The sequence below is a fragment of the Pseudophryne corroboree genome, chromosome 2 (genome assembly GCF_028390025.1).
Source record: "Pseudophryne corroboree isolate aPseCor3 chromosome 2, aPseCor3.hap2, whole genome shotgun sequence".
In the NCBI taxonomy this organism is placed as follows: Eukaryota; Metazoa; Chordata; class Amphibia; order Anura; family Myobatrachidae; genus Pseudophryne; species Pseudophryne corroboree.
Window position 1 is genome coordinate 146,998,275 of NC_086445.1, and position 10,631 is coordinate 147,008,905.

At 43.8% G+C, this 10,631-nt stretch overlaps 1 long non-coding RNA gene across 1 annotated transcript; it reads right to left on the reverse strand.

Moving 5' to 3' along the window:
• Positions 1–2,867: 2,867 nt before the first annotated feature.
• On the reverse strand, positions 2,868–6,540 carry LOC135050580 (uncharacterized). The gene is made up of 4 exons (XR_010241677.1): positions 6,290–6,540; positions 5,959–5,980; positions 4,087–4,728; positions 2,868–2,954 (listed from the first exon to the last, which is right to left on the reverse strand). It is a non-coding gene; the product is annotated as an uncharacterized LOC135050580 (long non-coding RNA).
• Positions 6,541–10,631: the final 4,091 nt, after the last annotated feature.

Sequence of the window (10,631 nt, forward strand, 5' to 3'; positions counted from 1 at the left end):
ACTTTCCCAAGAACCAACAAACAAAGATTGGCGGACGGTGTTGCGAGCGAGTCTCCCCTCTAACATTGACATCCCAAAATGTATTACAGACTGCAACCTAGATGCAGAAGTGCCACTCACTGATGCTTACAATCAGGAGAATGTCAGGCAAATCAATATACAACTAGGTTTGTATTTCCCAGCTGTAGTTAGATGGAATAAGATTTTTTCCATAAGACAGAAAGAGAATGAACTGGCATCCGAATATTTCCACAGAGCTTTGATGGAAATGGCTAAATTCACTGGGGTTGAGGATATTAGAGACAATGGGGTATATGCAATTCACGGCGAATCGCTGCAATTTTTCGCCGTTTTTTAATTCGACTAAATTCGCCAGGTGAATTCCGGAAGGTGGCTTCCGGAATTCACCATATTCAATGAAAAACGGATTCGCCAGAATCGCGGGCGAAAATCGGCCGATTTGGCGGATTTTGCAGCGATTTTAAAAAACGGGAAAAACCCGAAAAAAAAAATGGCATGGGGTCCCCCCTCCAAAGCATAACCAGCCTCGGGCTCTTCGAGCTGGTCCTGGTTCTAAAAATGCAGGGGAAAAATTGGGCAGGGATCCCCCGTATTTTTAAAACCAGCACCGGGCTCTGCGCCTGGTGCTGGTGCCAAAAATACGGGGGACAAAAAGAGTAGGGGTCCCCCGTATTTTTAACACCAGCATCGGGCTCCACTAGCTGGACAGATAATGCCACAGCCGGGGGTCACTTTTATGCCGTGCCCTGCGGCCGTGGCATTAACTACCCAACTAGTCACCCCTGGCCGGGGTACCCTGGGGGAGTGGGGACCCCTACAATCAAGGGGTCCCCCCCCCAGCCACCCAAGGGCCAGGGGTGAAGCCCGAGGCTGTCCCCCCCCATCCAATGGGCTGCGGATGGGGGGGCTGATAGCCTTTTGTGATAATAAAAATATATTGTTTTTTCCATTAGTACTACAAGTCCCAGCAAGCCTCCCCCGCAAGCTGGTACTTGGAGAACCACAAGTACCAGCATGCGGGAGAAAAACGGGCCCGCTGGTACCTGTAGTACTACTGGAAAAAAAATACCCAAATAAAAACAGGACACACACACCGTGAAAGTAAAACTTTATTTCATACGCCGACACACACATACTTACCTATGTTGACACGCCGACTGCCACGGTCTCCGACGATCCGAGGTACCTGTGAAAAAATTATACTCACCTTCCAGCGTCCAGAGGTACATCCAGGTCCAGAGATAATCCACGTACTTGGCAAAACAAAAAAACGAACACCGATCCATACCGGACTAGAAAGGGGTCCAATGCTTTCACATCAGACCCCTTTCTCCCGAATGCCGGGACATCACGTGACTCCTGTCACTGAAGTCCCTTCAGCCAATCAGGAAGCGCTACTTCCGTGGCGCTCATCTGATTGGCTGTGCGCTGTCTGTGATGTGACAGCGCATCGCAAAGCCGCTCCATTACTTTCAATGGTGGGAACTTAGCGGCTAGCGGGGGGGTCACCCGCCGGTCAGCCGCTGACCGGCGGGTGACCTCACCGCTAGCCGCTAAGTTCCCACCATTGAATATAATGGACTGGGCTGTGCGATGCGCTGTCTGCTCAGACGCACAGAGCCAATCAGATGAGCGCACCGAAGTTGCGCTTCCTGATTGGCTATAGAGACCTTTCTGTGACAGCTGTCACTGACAGGTCTCTCTGCATTCGGGGATAGGGGTCCCATGTGTCAGCATGGGACCCCTTTCAGTCCGTTTGGTCGGGTATTTGCGGTTTGTTATTTTCTACAAGTACGTGGATGTATCTCTGGACCATGGCTGAGGTGAGTATATTGATCTTTTTTTCCAGGTACCCCTGGATTCTACATGGAGAAGAGGACCGATGTCGGCGTGTGAACATAGGTAAGTATGTGTGTCGACGTAAGAAATAAAGTTTTACTTTCACGGTGTGTGTGTCCTGTTTTTATTTGGGTATTTTTTTTCCAGTAGTACTACAGGTACCAGCGGGCCCGTTTTTCTCCCGCATGCTGGTACTTGTGGTTCTCCAAGTACCAGCTTGCGGGGGAGGCTTGCTGGGACTTGTAGTACTACTGGAAAAAACAATGGCCCTCATTCCGAGTTGATCGCTAAGTTTTTCGGTCGCACAACATATTCGCAAAGTTGCGTTAATGTAGTAAATATGCGAACCTCCGCCCCCAACGTATTTTTGCACATTCGTACGCAGTATTACACAAAGTGGGCGTACGCCAAATGACATCGCAGTAATGCGAAACCATCGCAGCATTGCGAATCCATCGCAATAACACATACTTAATCGTAAAAATACTAAGTTTTAGTAGATTTACACATTTTACCGTAAAAGTGCACACTTTTAAGGAAAAACGCACAAAAATGTTTTTTTAAAGCTATTAAGTGACATTACACCATTCCTTTTAAAGTCAACAAGCCCTTTTCAATAACGAATCCAATTAGTGTAATGATTGATAATGTTCCTAAACAATTAAGTCTGCAAAAAAAACCAGATTAACACTTTGTTGCCATAATTGCCCATCAACATGTAAAAGTGTATACATTTTTTTTTTCCCTTTGTTTGTTTTTAAAGGTGTTGTTTGTGAATGAAGGTGTTTACATGTTTCTTAACACAATAATCTCCTGTTTTTTTTGTTAATAATCTAACGTAAGATGTGTGTAATGTTTTTTGCAAACAAATTCTGCCTGCCAATCAGCTGATCCTTTTTTGCATTAATAAACACAACACCCGGTTAACTTTAATCAACTTTTTTTTTTTTAAATAAATCAGTTTTTTTTTCCATAAAATAAACAAAATCATGCAAATGTTTGCAAATTATCAACACAATGCATTAATCCTTGCAGGTGTTGGCGCATGGTGTAAAGAATGCCTCCAAAACTTGTAGGATCTCCAACTGCAACATCTGAAATTAAGATGCAACACAAACATTAATAACTTAATTACATTACTTATTATCCAAGCAAGGCGCAAAGCACACTTAAATGCAGGCATGTCCAAACTGCTGGACTCCAGCTGTTGTGAAACTACATATACCAGCATGCCTTGACACAGTTTTGTGGTCAGGGAATGCCAAAGCTGTGTCAGGGCATGCTGGGATGTGTAGTTTCTCAACAGTTGGAGGGCCGCAGTTTGGACAGGCCTGCTTTAATGGCAAAGTTACTACATCCTGCCTGTTTTATGGTACAATCATTAGCAGAACAACACACAAGCCTGCTCAGCCTTTTTTTAAGATTTTAAAGTGTTCCAGACCATGGGTTACATTTACTACTATGTGAGTTATATTTAAGATGGAACGTTGCCCATAGCAAACAAGCAAAAATATGAATATTATATTGTAGAAGTGGTTCCCAATTTTTAAAGTATAATCTTATTGGTTGCTATGGCCGACATCCCATGTTAAAGATAACTACCATCTTCGTCAATGTTACACCATGTTGGCATTCATTCCCATTTGGTTTTTTATTTTATTTTTATTTTTAGGGTGTTGGTCCTGCATCATCACACTGCATATCAACATCTTCAGAAGGACACCATATCCTAGCATGCCCACACTCCATGAAAGCTGCCCTTACTAAATAAGGTCAAACAGGTTTGACTTTATCCAATAATCATTTTGTGAGTGTAACTTTCACACCACAAATCATTGGGTCGTTAGGCTGCCTAACAAAGTGAAGCATGTGATTTGTAAGTGTAAATATTAAGAATACACAGGCACAAGTGTAAAAGAACAACAACATACTAAACTCCACTCAGGTCTAACTGTTTCCCAGAAAACCTAACACATATAAACCCTGTTGTCCTGCCAACCCTGTTGACCTAATGAGTGTCGACCTAGAGTGGACACACAAAACATGGCACACATAAACACTGGACATATAATGACACTCAAATAAATGTAAATGCAACATTTACACCATGAAGAAAAACACAATTAATTTTCCTTGGTACAAGAATTCCAACAGTACAACACTGCATGTTTTGTCATTGTAAGTGTAAGTAGGTAATCATTTTTAACAAAATGTTAAAACACTTACTTTCCTCGGCAACATGAAGACTCCCTGAACTGTCTTCAGGGGCTTCCTCTGCCCATTCACTGGGTGGGGATGGCGGCTGGATGGGGGAAGGCGGCTGGATGGGGGAAGGAGGAGGGATTGGGGAAGGAGGCTGGATGGGGGAAGGAGGCTGGATGGGGGAAGGAGGCTTGATGGGGGAAGGAGGCTGGATGGGGGAAGGAGGTTGGATTGGGGATGTAATTTCAGAGGGTGGGTCTGATTGAGAGGGCGAGGGGGGCGGTGAAAATGTTAGGCCAATAGAGGGTGAGGGGGGCTGAGAAGGTGAGTTGGAAGTAGAAGGAGAAGGGGTATGGGAAGGAGGAGAAGGGGTCACAGAAAGAGAAGGAGAGGTTGGCTGAGAAGGGGAGTGGAAAGTGGAGTGGGCCTGGGAAGCTGAGGGGGCCTGGGAAGCTGAGGGTGACTGGGAAGCTGAGGTGGATTGTGAAGCTGAGGGTGATTGGGAAGCTGAGGGGGATTGGGAAGCTGAGGGGGAGTGAGAAGGGGAGGGGGAGTGAGAAGGGGAGGGGGAGTGAGAAGGGGAGGGGGACTGGGAAGTGGAGGGGGAGTGAGAAGGGGAAGGGTGCTGAGCTGGTGCATCATGTGGTGCTTGCCGTTGTGGTCGTCCTAGAATGATTGTTAAAATATAATTAAATTTGCATGTTAAATTACATACTAATCAATTGTAATTTTCACTGTTCGGTTCCATGTAAAAGAAAGTTTTTTTTAGAATTTTAAATAAAAAATTATTCAAACCTCTTCATGTTGCCCACTGCAAACAAAATTATGAAATAAAAAAATTTTGTCGGTCATTCCTGTATCTATTCCAGTGGTTCTCAAACTCGGTCCTCAGGACCCCACACGGTGCATGTTTTGCAGGTCTCCTCACAGAATCACAAGTGAAATAATTAGCTCCACCTGTGGACCTTTTAAAATATGTCAGTGAGCAATTAATACACCTGTGCACCTGCTGGGTTACCTGCAAAACATGCACTGTGTGGGGTCCTGAGGACCGAGTTTGAGAACCTCTGATCTATTCCATTGAGACATATTGATTTGTCTAGCCAACATCACCAGATCACTATTCAAGCTACCTTATTATATAGACAGCACTGATCAAGTTTTTTGGTACAGTTTCCTGCCTGGTTACTAATTATGTAAAACATGCACTTGTTTAGGGACACTTTGCTACAGTCAGTAATGTTTGCCCTAACCACACACACTGTCCTATTTTTTCAAAATATTCACTCAGTGTTGCAATTAGCCTACCACTTAGTGAAAATTTGCACTATTTATGCTAATAATCTTATGTAATGTTACTTACTGCGTGCATGCATAGTGCGGATTTGCTGGCGGATCTCCGCCAACAGCTCTGGAGTCCTCCTTCGGAGATCACTCCATCTCCGCTCTAACTGGATGATGGTCCGCCTGCTGCGGACGCGAGACCGCAGCAGGCGACGGACCTCCGCGTAGGCCTCGCGCTTAACACGATTGGGGATGAATCGCCCAACGCGGCCTACGCGGCGGTCCATCACCGCAACCAGGACGCGGAGCTCCCGCCTGGTGAAAGGTGCCGCACGCATCATGGCAATGGCGTTTTCCTTATTTGGGCATATATTTATAGTGTCTGTTAGCATGTGATTGGTCCACAATCTATGCTGTCATATGTCATTTATAATAACTTTATTGATCTTTGCAATGCTGTGAAGAGCAGAGTGTTATTTCGCACGAGCGGAACTACGCATTCGCATAAGCAAATTTTAAGCAAAACACAACCAAAAAATTTAAAACAAAAAAACACAGACACAGACACACACACAGTTTTAGATCAATTTATAAACATATCTGAGTACTCACCTCAGTTTGTGTGGTCTTTCAGCTGGACATTCACAAAGTGGGCAACATTCAGTTTCATTTGTTTGTGTTTTTGTTTAAATAATCATGATGTTAGAATAGTAAAAAAATAAGGACACTATTTAGCAACATCACAGTATTGTTTTACACAAAATTAAATTGTCAGCTTAACGTGTTATTGTTTTTTGAAGATTAAAAAAAAAACAGATTCAAACACACAAAAAGCATTACACAATGACCTTACAATAGCAAACACAATTTCTACATTTAAATAAAAAATGATGCATACTGTGCTTTTATTTTTGTAACAATAGAGTAAAAAAAAATACTATACCTGAAAAATTCAGCAACAATGCTTGCCCTGACTTGGCTCCCCCTCCTTGTAACACTCCCCCCACCGAAGTGTCGGACAACCCCTGGCTCCTCATCAGGCAATTCCTCTGTCTGAGGAAGCTCTACGCTACTCCTTACCGCGATATTGTGGAGTATAGCGCACAGGACCACTATTTTACTTGCCATCTCCGGCGAATACATGATGTCGCCACCAGTGCGGTGGAGCACACGAAACCGCCCTTTAAGGACCCCAATTGTGCGCTCCACCAGCTGCCTAGTGGCAGTAAGCGCGGAGTTAAATGCCGTCTGTGGTCCTGGCCTGGGATTACGGTAAGGAGTCATGAGCCAGGGGGTGCAAGGATATCCACGGTCTCCTGTTTGAGGAAAAAAAAAAATTAGAAATAGTCAATTTGGAAAAATATACAAATTTTTGAACAAAATATGTGCAACAACTCACCCAATAACCACATGTCTGCTCGTTGACTTGATCTTAATCTGTGCCATATCCCTGATTGTCTAATGACATACGCATCATGGGAACTTCCAGTAAACTTTGCGTTCAGGGAAAGGATCTGGAGGGATGGCCCACAAACAACCATTACATTCAGAGAATGAAACAGTTTCCTGTTTCTATAAATTTCTTCATTATGTTTTGGTGGCTGAATAGCTACATGTGTGCCATCCACAACCCCAATAACATGTGGGAAGCGACTACCACCTTCCGCAAATTGGCGCTTCACCACATCTAGGGCACCAACATCCAAAGGCATAGCAATAAATTGCTTCACACGCTTGAGGAAAGCCTGGCAGACATGCCGCAGGACCTTACTGAACTGGCCCTGCGACATGCCAACCAGGTCTCCAACCACATGCTGGTAAGACCCTGTTGCCAAAAAATGTAACACAGCAAGGAATTGTGTCAATGGTGGTATTGCTGTAGGATACCGAATTTCAGACTCCAGATCACTCTCTATTATGGAGAGAGTGTCTAGGATTAGATGTGGTGGCAGCCTGTATCTACGTACAACCACATCATCTGGCATCCCAAAAAGTAGGACACGGGGTCGGAAAATTGGTGGCCTAGCACGCCTCCGTTGCCTTGGTTGATGAGGAGCCGGTTGTGGTTGTGGGGCTGGCGGTTGGGGTGGGAGTGCTGGCGTGGGTTGGGGAGGTAGGGCTTCTGCTGCTATAAATATAGACATCACACACTTTTATAAAAAAAAAAAAAAAAAAGAATAAGACAAAAACAAAGTCCAAAAAATATGCAAACAAAAATTTTTTACAAAAAGGGTGTGTCAACTTACTGCAGGAGTGTAAGACATTTTTTCTGGGTTCAATTCAGGACCAAAAAGAATATTATAAAAAAAAAACCAAAAACATTATTTTTATAATGAAAGCTACATATGTTAAATTGTAATTGTTAAAAATACTATTATTTAAAAAAACAGAACATCAAACACATCACAAACAACTACTACAAAATTAAGAATAATTGGTTAAAAACATTTAAATAAAAAAAAAAAAAAGTTAGCCCTTTAGTAGCTAGCCCAGCCAAGAACAACACTACTTTGCTGATCAATCCCGGTAAAAAACATAACATTTATTATCAAGATGGAAAACAAACATAATCAAAACACTTTGAACAAACACAAACAGGCACCAACACAGGCCCAGGGAACTTACCTGATCCAAAATAAAGAAAGGAACTCTTTGTGTTATATAGCACACAAAATAAACAAAATCGACTAGGGTTACGTCACCCAAAACAAATCTCCTACAAGAGAGCAAATATGACAGTCAAAAACAACATACAGACCAATAAACCAAACAGGCACCAACACAGGCCCAGGGAACTTACCTGATCCAAAATAAAGAAAGGAACTCTTTGTGTTATATAGCACACAAAATAAACAAAATCGACTAGGGTTACGTCACCCAAAACAAATCTCCTACAAGAGAGCAAATATGACAGTCAAAAACAACATACAGACCAATAAACCAAACAGGCACCAACACAGGCCCAGGGAACTTACCTGATCCAAAATAAAGAAAGGAACTCTTTGTGTTATATAGCACACAAAATAAACAAAATCGACTAGGGTTACGTCACCCAAAACAAATCTCCTACAAGAGAACAAAAATGTCAGTAAAAGCAATGAAGCACAGGTTTATTTGCAAAAATGGACTAGCTAAATATATATGTGTAAAAAAGAATAACAAACAATCAACATAAAATAAACACTTTTAAATCAAAAAATGAACAACAAGACGAATTCCAGAATACTCACAAACGAAAAATCGCAGACAAAATGCTACACTGACTATATTCTAAACGCAAACGAAAGGACAAATGTATGCTTGACAATTACTCACTCTGAAAATTCCTATAGCACCTTCACGCACAAGCCAACAAACTCAAGTGAAAGAAACTCCAAACTACCTACACTCACAGCGTGCAAAGTAGGCCCTTAAATAAGCAGTGCAATCATTAATCAGATTAACAGTGTACACCTGTGTGAATTAACGCTACGCACGTAGGTATATAAGCACACACCTCGGCGTACACACGTCATCACAAACATGGCTTCTCGTGAGCAAATCGCAGCAGAGATGGACCGCATTGCAGAGCAGGAGATGGCATTGCGGAAAAGACGCCTAGATTGCCAAAGGCGCATGTTGGAATCCGCCTCTGCGGATGTTGAAGAGGCAGGACCTAGTACTCTGCAAATGTCTGCTTCTGAACCACAACAATTGACTGGGGATACCCTGCCACACACACAAAGTGACCAAACTGAGGGAGAATTGGCTTTAGCCACACAAACACAACAGACAGAAGCTGCTAGTGAGGAGGAAGATGGTGATGACCAACAAGAAGAAACCTCACAGGCTACCTCCAGACGGAAGAAAAGACAGCCTGCATTCACTAAGAGGGAGTTGCGTGTCTTGGTCACGCAGGCCATGTCCAAAATCCATAGAGGGCCAAAAAACATGGGGGCTGCTTCAAAAGATCGAATCTGGAGAGACATCACAAAATCTGTGAATGAAGTTGGCTCTGTCGTCAGAACATCACAGGAAGTGAGACGACGGTAAGTGCATATTGACAGTCCTTTTTCTGTGCTAAGTTGACTAAAAAATGTAGTTACATGTGATGTTATGTCTAGCAAACACAAGCAGAACACGTGTCCTATATATTAGCTTAGACAAATAATAAGACTCTACTTTGTCCCTCTTTCACAATACATATGTAGGTGGGCCGACTTCAAATCCCGCCTGAAGGCAAAGAGGGCTGCGGAGTGGAATGCCTCAAGGGCTACAGGTGGAGGAGCACCTGTCGCTGTGGAGTATACTGACTTGGAGGAGATGGCGATGCCCTGTGTCAGTTATGAGGAGGGCCAAGGGGTGTCTCATATGGACACGGACCTGCCTGAGATCCTGACGGGACATGACTTGGAAGGTAAGTTTACACATTTAGTTGTCTGTAATTTTGACAGTATTTATAATAATAAACTAATTTTGTATCCTACTTTTTTCCCACACATTCTTCTATTTGCTTGCCACAAAACACAGCACAGGGGGGTGATCCGTTTGAGTCACAGGACGGTTATGTGGTTGAGGCTGAGGTGGAGGGACCTAGTGAGTCTGGCAGTGTGGGCCAACAAATCCCACCTCTGCAGGTTCCTACTGGCCCCCCCACCCAACCCTCTGCTATCCCGGAGATCCTGCTTGAAATCGCTAGGTATGGTGAGAGCCTAAATCGGTTTCAAGACGGGGTCATCCGGGAGGTAAGCCAGATAGCTGTCCGGCTCACTGAGCACCGAACCTGTGTTGAGCAAGGTGTTGCTCAACTCTGCCAAGGTCTGGCAGAGATCAGGCAGGGCCAAGAACAACTTGCCTCCTCATTCCAAACCCTTGCAAATAACATCTTGCAAGGGCTCCAGGCCATCGCTGTCTCCCTTGCCCACAGTGGCAGAGAGCCACCCACATCGGCTCCCTCCCCTGCCCCTACCCAGGAAGAACAGCCCACTGGGCAGGCCCAACGAAGGTCGCTCCGCAGACCTTCCAAAGAAGAACAGCCTCAGGCGGGGAGAAAAAGAAGAAAATGATGTCTCTCCAGATGGGCAGCACCCATGTTTTTGATGTTGCCTCTATGTATTTTTGGAGTTGGCTTGTGTGACCAGAATGGATAACTCCCTCTTAGTGAAATGTATTCTTTCTGTTTGGATGTATTGTAGCCTGTGAGTTTATGTGTATAAACACCAGAGCCATCTTCCTCTTACTAGTGTGCTATGTATTGTTGTGTTTGTGTGGTGGATCCTAATTCTTTCTCATTTGGTTTAAAATTT